The 9691-nt window shown below is 38.5% G+C and overlaps 1 pseudogene; it reads right to left on the reverse strand.

Moving 5' to 3' along the window:
• On the reverse strand, nucleotides 7840-9186 carry Gm11349 (predicted gene 11349; annotated as a pseudogene).

Consider the following 9691-nt stretch of genomic DNA (forward strand, 5'->3'; position numbering starts at 1 on the left):
GCTCGATCTGACCTGAAAGCATATTTTCTGCAGTCTATCATCCCTGGTTTTAGAAAATACCATGTAATCTGTGAAGAGTGGGAAGCATTTAAACAGACTTACCAAGCTTTCATGCTTACACACTGCAACAGTGATCAGAATGACAAGATACCTTGAAAGATGTAATAGTGGTACTTATTCAGTGGGGTTAAATATCAGCTCTCTAATTGACCTTGAGGCCCACTCAACAGGAAGAAAATTATTCCTGGTACCAGAAACCTAGTCAGCTTCTCAGGACTTGTGAGGCCATAGACCTGCTACATTGTGAGGCTAGTATAATTTCTTACTATCTTCTACATCTTATCCATATACCCACAGATAAGTGTAATCACTAGCCCTCATGGAAGAGATATCTCTTTATAGAGTGAAGACCACTTATAGAGTGAAGACCAAAACAGAAAACCACAACTGGACATGTAGAGATCAATAGATCAGGAGAAGCCCAGCCCGAACAGATTCAACTACATCCTGCATCTATAGCCAGGGAACGTTGAAAAAGATGAGTCAGAAGAGTTTAAGAGCCAGAATTCCAGGAAGTTTTTTGTTGAACTTAGTCTCTCTTAGAGATGGCTGCATTAAAAACACCAGAAGAATGGCAATATTAATTGATATGTTAACGTGGAAGAGGGAGAATTTCACAGGGTCTCAGCTTTAGACAAAGACCCACAGGCAGCTCTTGACTTCTGAGAGAGGGAGAATTTGTATCTTTCAAAGGATGAGGCCTCTTATTTATCATCTAGTGCAGAGTGGTCAGCTTTGAAATCATATGCACACAACAAAACCCCCTCAGCTCCTTCAGTACTTTCTCCAACTCCTCCATCGGGACCCTGTGTCATTGCTCTCTATACCCAAATTCTTCCCAAAAAGAACTGATCTTCCAGGAGTAGTGACACACAGGCTTACAGGAGGGACAAGTCACAGTCAGAGACAGCAAGACCAGCTAACATCAGAGATAACCAGATGGCAAGAGGCTAGGGCAAGGACTAAGCAACAGAAACCTTTTAATTTATAAGGTCAATTGTTAGCCCCAGTTCTGTGAAAGGGAGTGACTTAGCGGGACGTTGGGGGCAAGAGAGAGATAGAAGATGAGAGGAAGAATAGTACTGAGGGTTATTGAAAAAGCCAAGGGAATCATACTCATATGTTTACATAAAATGACACATATGTGCATATATTTTAATGAAGTTATGTCACTTGGCATGCCTTTTCACAGTCCCTGCCCCCAAGACCCATAGACTACGTAACCAAAACCTAGTGCCAGCCACTGAAAACCTTCTTTTGAATTACTGGTCATAATAGTCTAAAAGATTCCCCAAACAAGGTAGATTTCTGTCATTACTTCAGTCATCTCCCAGAAATTGAAGGTGAGACCACACACTTCAGACAGAGGACCCAGGGAACTTCAGCTGGAGCTGACTTGAAGTTTCTTCCCTGAGGACTAACTGTCTTAGTCATGGTTTCTATTCCTGCATAAACATCATGACCAAGAAGCAAGTTGGGGAGGAAAGGGTTTATTCAGCTTACACTTCCATGTTGCTGTTCATCACAAAAGGAAGTCAGGACTGGAATTCAAGCAGGTCAGAAAGCAGGAGCTGATGCAGAGGCCATGGAGGGATGTTTCTTACTGGCTTGCTTCCCCTGGCTTGCTCAGCTTGCTCTCTTATAGAACCCAAGACTACCAGCTCAGAGATGGCACCACCCACAAGGGGACCTCCTCCCTTGATCATTAATTGAGAAAATGCCTTACAGCTGGATCTCGTGGAGGCATTTCCCCAACTGAAGCTCCTTTCTCTGTGATAACTCCAGCCTGTGTCAAGTTGACACAAACTAGCCAGTACACTAACCCTGCCCTCAGTACTGTAAGGAGTTATACAAGCTGCTAAGGGAGAAAAACAATTGATAACCCTATCCAACTTTAATGCCTAAAACCACAGCAATTACCAGAATGACATTACAATAGTGATAGTTGTGCATGGGTTAGTCAAAAACTGTACAATTGGAATTAAGCCACATTCAACATGAGGAAGTTCATGCCTGGTATTTTAAATCTAGCCAAATACTCTTGACTGGTGAGGCTACAAACTCTAGAAGAGAACCTTCTGTTTTCCTAAACCAGTTGAATACCTAACCACCTTCTAAAATCTTATCCTTTTACCCACAGATAAGTGTAGATCTCACCCCTTATCAAAAAGCTTCCTTTTGCAGTAGATGAAGAATGTTACAGAAAGACACAACTCAAAAAAATGAAAAGAACAACTAACCATGGATTGCTTGGCCCTAGGAAACACATCTTCAATGTAAACCCTAAATGCAAGGCTCAGAGAACATCACTGATGAGTATGGAGAAAGATTGCAAGAGCCAAATGAGCAAAATATTTGCTGTGAGATGGAGTCTTTTGTATATGTTGAGATGCTCAACCCATGAAATCTCAAGAATTTGGTTGCCTAAATAAAAGACTTGAAAAGCAGTGCCAACTGACATAGCAGAGTGAATAGGCATATGGGGTAACCTCACAACACATGAAAACATCTTCAGCAAGAATATTTTATACTTTACTTGATAAACATCTTTTAGTAACCATGATTAATTTAGAATAAATAATGCTGATTCACATTTACTTTTTTGACAGCTTTATTAATCTATTATTTGTCCTAAATGCAGCACTTAAAAGGAAACACTCAGTGACATAGAATATAGGATATGTGACCTGATCGGAGAAACACATGAAAAGATGTCCACTCACCTCAGACGTGGAATTGACAGCAGACCAACATAAGGATGCCACCAAGCTTCAACTAGTTTGGGGAGGTGATGGCAGAGAGTCAGGGAGCTAGCTCATCTGCTCAGTTTCAGGAATTTCCTGAAGTCTTTGGCCTGTGGGGAGGATGACAAGGATATAATTTCTAAAACCATATGTTTTAGGTGAAATTTGAGAGTGATACTCAACACGATGTTGTTTTCAATCACACAGTACTTGAAATTGAGACAAAGCAATACAGTTGTTGCATTTCAAAGCTGAAAAATCTTATTTGAAGCTGAGAAAATACAAATTACACATGAGAGTAAAAGAAATGACAATGTTCTCACATGCGATTTTGTTACGGTGGTAAGCTGCCAAACCAAAGCAGCAATGAGATGAAGGAGATGATGACTTGAGGATTTAAAATGCTGATTTACTACTCTAGATTAAAGGCAAGAAAATCAATATTCTCCATGGACACTTCATTCAATATGATCCATCACTTAAAGGCATTTGATGACTACATCTTGCCAATGAACAAATGACCAAAGCAAAAGTGAAGCAAGACTTGAAAGGACTTGTAGTTTCTATAGCAACCTTATGTGAAATGCCAGTGCCAGGGAGTTGTTGAATTTAAGATTAGAAGACTTCAGATCTGAGTGCAATTAATATTAAAATATAAACTGGGGGCTGGATAGATATCTCAGTGGTTAAGTGTACATTATGCTCTTTAGATAAAATTTTACTTATTTTTTATACAATATTTGTTGATCATATCCTTTCCCCTCCTCCAATGCCAAGATCCTCCCACTCCCCAACCTATTCAACTTCAGGCTATCTCTGTGTCTCCTTCTCTTTGTCTCTCTTCATCTCTATGTGTTTCTGTCTGTTTCTACTTTATGTCTCTGCCTCTGCCTCTTTGTCTATGCCTGTCTGTCTATCTACCATCTGTCTGTTTATCGATCTATTTTTCTATCATCTATCTGTCATCCATCACTTCTGGATCTCACAATCTTTTCTGGCCTTCTCTTCTGGACAGAACCCTGAGCCTTGCGGGAGGTTTTGGAAAAGTCATCCCCCTTACAGTTGTGTGCTCCAAAGTTTCTCACTGTCTGAATGGTGTTCAGTTGTTCAGTTGTGGATAAGAAAAAGCTTTTTGATGAGAGATTAATATACTTATCTATGTTTATCTATGGATATAGAAATATATTATTAAGAATAGTTTGATTGATATACTCATTTAGCAGAATGATAATAGTAGTAGGTTTCCCTTAGGCCCATGGCCTATCTTGTCCCATGTTCTTGACATTTCATGTTCTTGACCATGTTAGCAATGTCAGATGTGGTTTTCATCACATGGGATGGGATTTAAACCCAATAAAACAGTGGTTGGTTACTCCCGTAATATTTGTGTCACACAGGCAGCTCATTGTAAGTCTCAGGGTGTGTAGCTCCATATCGGTGGATTATTTTTCTCCTCAGGTAGTTTTCAAAGTGCTTTCCAGGACCATGGATGTTAATCAGTGGGAGTGAAGCTTTGAGTTGGGTAAAAGGTTAATTATCCATGCTTGATAGCATAAGGAAGTGGTAGTGCTATCTTTGGAAGTAGTCCTTACTGTCATGGTATGGAGGGTAAACAACAGCCTTGGCAATAGCCTATGGTATTTGGAAGGAGTCTATGGGACCTGTTTGGCCAACACTCAAGAATATGTAACTCATCCCTGGCACTGATGGCAGTATTATTTGGTGGCCCAAAATATCAAGTTGGGTCATTCTCACTCCCATTGTTTTGTGACTCCATTTAAATTCTTCTCATATGTGCATATATGTTAGGAAGCTTCATAGGAGTGGATTTTCATATGGGTTTTCAAAGAGCTGTTACTGTTGATAATCTTTCCCGATATTCCCTTCTTTACCTGCATTGTTCTCTTGCAGAGAACTTAAATTCAGTTTCCAGCGTACACTTATGGCAGCTCTCTAACATCTATAACTCCAGCTCCAGGGGACTACATGACCTCCTCTGGCCTCCCTGAACACCTAAAACTGTGTGCATGTACAAACACGTAGATACACACAATGCATATAATATGTGACTTTTGCCTCCACAATTTAGTTTTGGAAAGAAAAAAAAATGAAGATAGACAACACCTAGAAACATGTTTAAATTTAATGCATCTAAATATCTTACTATATACATATTTTTGCATGCACATAAATATTAACTAACATATATGTTAACTAACATATATTTATAACTAACACACACATATACAATTAACATATGTATGTGCATATAAACATGTATGTTCATGTGTAGCATGCAAACCATAAGAAGTTAAGCTTACACATAGATTTCTTGTGCTTGTCTGTATGTGCTAATTTACATGATAACTTTATAAATAAAGATGCTGTCTAGTTGGGTGTAGTGGCATATGCCTGTAATCCAAGAACTTTGGAACTTGGGAGGTAGAGGCAAGAGGATTAGGATCTTGTTCAAAATTAATCTTAGCTGTATTTTGAGTCCATTTCCAGCCTGAGCTAGATCATATAAACACACACAGATACAAAGTCACACAGACACAAAGTCACACAGACATAGACACAGACACAGACAGATGGGCACAGAGATGCAGAGATAGAAAGACAGAGAGACAGAAAGACAGAGAGAGGGAGACTTACTTTAACCTTCCAAGGGGTAATTTCACATGACTAGCATGTAATATATATCCACCCCCAAACTAAAGGAAACTAACTAACTAACTAACTAACTAACTAACTAACTAAGAATTGATTAGATTAGTTGATCATGAAATAAAACTTAGAAATTCATAGGAAATATAGAAGTCCATGGTTCTTCTATATTTTCTTATATAAAAAACAACTCCTATAATTTCACAGTTTTCCTCATATTTTATTATCCTGTCTTTATTTGTGTGCTTGAGACTGGGTCTTGTTGTCTAGTTCTGGCTTTATTGATACTTACTATAATTCTAAGACTGGCTTTGACTTTATGACAATTTTTGTGTCTTAGATTTCTGAGATAATAGGTATGTGCTTCTCTCAGTTATTTCTATAAGATTTGAAGAGTATCACTCTTAAAATAATTGACAGTTTTTACCTCTTCTTTCCAGGTGTGTGGCAGGGAATGAGACTGCTTCAACATATATAAGAACAATTGACTTATTTTTACTACTATTTCTATTAATTAATTAGTTAATTCCATTAATTTATATGTAGGCTACAGCCTGTATGTGGAGGACAGGGAACAACTTTTCTCATTTTTATATCACTTATAGGGATTGAACTCAGGTCCTCTAGCTTGGTGGCAAGAATCTTTATCTGCCAAGCCATGGCTCTCACTCTGTTTTTGTTATTTTTGAATGTATAATAAGCAGTGTAGAATGGGCATTCATTTAACATGTCACACTTGAGTACTTAAGTGGGATAGTTAATCAGTACTTGATTCTCAGGTCTAATTTTACATTGTTTTATGAATCTGGGCACTTTTCAAGGGGTTCTAGAGCTGAAAGAAGTGGACACACAATTCCATTCTAACCTTGAAGCTAAGGTTAATTAATGGCACTTGTAAATGAAAAAACTATTTTTCTCTAAGGGTATATCGTTCTGAATGGTGGGCCCAAAGCTTACTAGTAGATGGCCAATATGAAACAAATTCAACAGCATCTTTACAGGGAGGGTCTTTGCCTCATAATACGGAGTCAGGACATTTTGTTTTACTACCTCATAGGTCCTTTGAGTATATATTATGACTTTCAGTTTGGAGTTTTTATGAGATGCCTGTGTATGTATGAATATGTGCGTCTCTGAATTTATGTTTCTTGTGCTTTTTGTTTGTCTATTTTCTTGTTTTCGGTTTATCTCATTTTGTTTTATTATTATTGTTTAGATGCTTACTTGTTTTCTGAGGAAAGACAGAAAGAATGTAAATATGAGGAGGAAGAATTGGGAGGTGTTGGGGGTGGGATTACCATAATAAGAATATATTGTATAAAAAATCCATTTTTTATTTCATTTACATTTCCAATGCTATCCCAAAAGTCCCCCACCCACTCCCCCACCCACCCACTCCTACTTCTTGGCCCTGGCATTCCCCTGTACTGAGGCAGATACATTTTGCACGACCAATGGGCCTCTCTTTCCACTGATGGCCGACTAGGCCATCTTCTGATACATATGCAGCTAGAGACTTTTAATAAAAGAAAAAACACAACTTCATTGATTTCTATTTTGAGACAAGACCTTCCTTGATGACTGAAGTTCTTCATCTTCTTCATACCTGATACTCTGGGAATTTCCATAAATGTCCATCAAGCAACTTATTTTACTAGTTGCCTGGACTATATATGTACATCACTTTTAAGGCTGTAGGTACTAACTTTCTAGTCACTTGCCTTCAGAAATCATCCAGTAATACTATGTCACTGCCTTCCACAGGAAAAGCCAGTCAGTATTCATGTCCATGTATCCAGTTCACAGATAATTTCTCAATGCCTGTCTTAGTTAGGGTTTTACTACTGTGAATAGAGAACCATGACCAAGGCAACTCTTATAAGGACACCATTTAATTAGGGGTGGCTTACAGGTTCAGAGGTTCAGTCCATTATCATCAAAGTGGGAACATGGCAGGCAGGCATGGTGCAGGAGGAACTGAGAGTTCTATATCTTCATCTGAAGACTGCTAGCAGAATACTGGTTTCCAGGCAGCTAGGATGAAGGTCTTAAAGCCCACAACCATAGTGACAAACCTCCTCCAACAAAGTCATACTTACTCCAACAGGGCCACATCTTCTAATAGTGCTATATATTCCTTGGGTTAAGCACATGCAAACCATCACAATACCCAAGTGAATTTGATTCATCAAATGCCTTTTCTGTGATATTATAGATGAAACAGCTGCAGGAAGATCCAGCACATTGTGTTACCTAGATATATTGATCATTCTGGGTCTTAACTTTGGCTTAAATAGCCATCATAGTAGGTAATTTGCACATTATTTCTCACTTTATTTATTTATTTATTTATTTATTTATTTATTTATTTTTAACTCTTTACTAAGAAGGAACCTATGTCAGCACTGCTATGTAAACAATGACAAAGATCAAGGGAAACACATCAGGGATCGTATAGACAGTAATATACATTGTCCTTTATTTAATCAATGTATAAAAGTTAAGAGAATTTAATCCTTATTAAGCAAACATTTTTGCATACATGGCCTTCTCTTTATCTTTCTGTGCCTTTATTATTTGTTTGACTTTAAGCATTCTGCCTGGATAGCTTTATCTCCTGGGGCTATCTCCTGTGCCTTCTTCAGATCAGCCAATGTTTCATCATATTCCTTCAATCTTTGCCATCCTTGCGCTTTTCATTACAGTGCTTTAGTATTTGAAGGGTCCATTTCAAGAGCCTCTAAGCAACTGTCAATTACCCCTTGCCAATTTGACATCTTCAGCTTACAAGCACCAATATTCAGCACACGACTTAAGGCTATAGGTTGCAGTCTGGATCTATCTGCTTTCTCAATAACAGCCTTTGAACTATCCACATACCTTTAAAACCTTCGCATATTTTTTAATAGCCATCTTCCAGTTCTGAGACTTGAAAAAAAGTATTTCCAATGTTTTTTTAAGTCTTCAGATATTAATAAAATTTTATCTACATCTTTTAAATCTATATCTGCATCCTCGGGGAAGTCTGGATGACTGTCACCATCGCCATCTTTGGGGAATATTCCCCAGTCATCCCCTTCTTTCAATTCTCCACAGTCTGCAATAACACAGAGTTTAGCAGGTTTTTCACCATTCACTTCTACATTTTCAAGCGTCCTTGCCACACCTAGTCGTTTTATGACTTGACCAAATACCACATGTTTCCCATCCAAATGAGGAGTCGGAACTGTTGTGATAAAGAGCTGAGAACCACTCGTATTTGGGGCCTGCATTTGCCATGCTCAGCAAACCCTCCCGATCATGCTTATAATGAAAATTTTCATCTTCAAATTTTTCACCATAAATACTTTCGCCACCTGTCCCATTCTGATTTGAGAAGTCTCCACCCTGAATCATAAATTTCTTAATAATTCGGTGGAAAGGGCATTCTTTAAAATGGAGAGGCTTCCCGGTCGCGGACCCAGTTCCTTTTTCTCCTGTACACAATGCACGAAAATTTTCTGCAGTTTTGGGAACAGTATCTGCAAACAATTCTAAAACAATTTGTCCAACTCGCTCCCCGCCAACGTCCACATCAAAGAAGACTTGCGGGTTCTTGGAGTTGGAGGGCGTGGCTGCCCGGGATGGGTGGGACATCTTCACTGCAGGCTCTGGGAAGTGGGACACGCGTACCTAGTGCGTGAGACGGGATCAAACTGCATTTCTCACTTTACGTGTTGATGAATGTAATCATACATTTCAGAAAATGGTGTTTATATTTTAAAATACGAGATTCCTACATTATCCTTTCCTTAATTTATATTTAAAAGTTTGGGAATGAGTAGAAGGGTAAGAGAGATGTAATTAAAATGAAATCTTAAAAGTAAACAACAAACAGGCTGGTCAGAGATAGTTACGGAGATATTCCAGCACAGTGAACAATGAGGTTTTCGTTTTCTTCCTTTGAAATTATTATCTGTTTAAAATTAGCAAGCACAAGATTGAGTTTCATGATAGCATTTAGAAACAGTACTTATTGTGGTTGATTCTCCTCCTTTGTCATCTCTCTCATCTCCTGTTCCCATTCTGTACCTTGTACCCACCTCCATGACCTTGTTTCCTTGTCCTATCTTATGAGTCCTACCTTCTCTTCTTCCTTTTCTGCTTTCATGGTCTCTCTCCAGTTTTTTCTCTTACACTCAGACTTATCTGCACATCTGTGTACATATAGACAACATGAT

The sequence above is a fragment of the Mus musculus genome, chromosome 13 (assembly GCF_000001635.26).
Source record: "Mus musculus strain C57BL/6J chromosome 13, GRCm38.p6 C57BL/6J".
NCBI classification, from domain to species: Eukaryota; Metazoa; Chordata; class Mammalia; order Rodentia; family Muridae; genus Mus; species Mus musculus.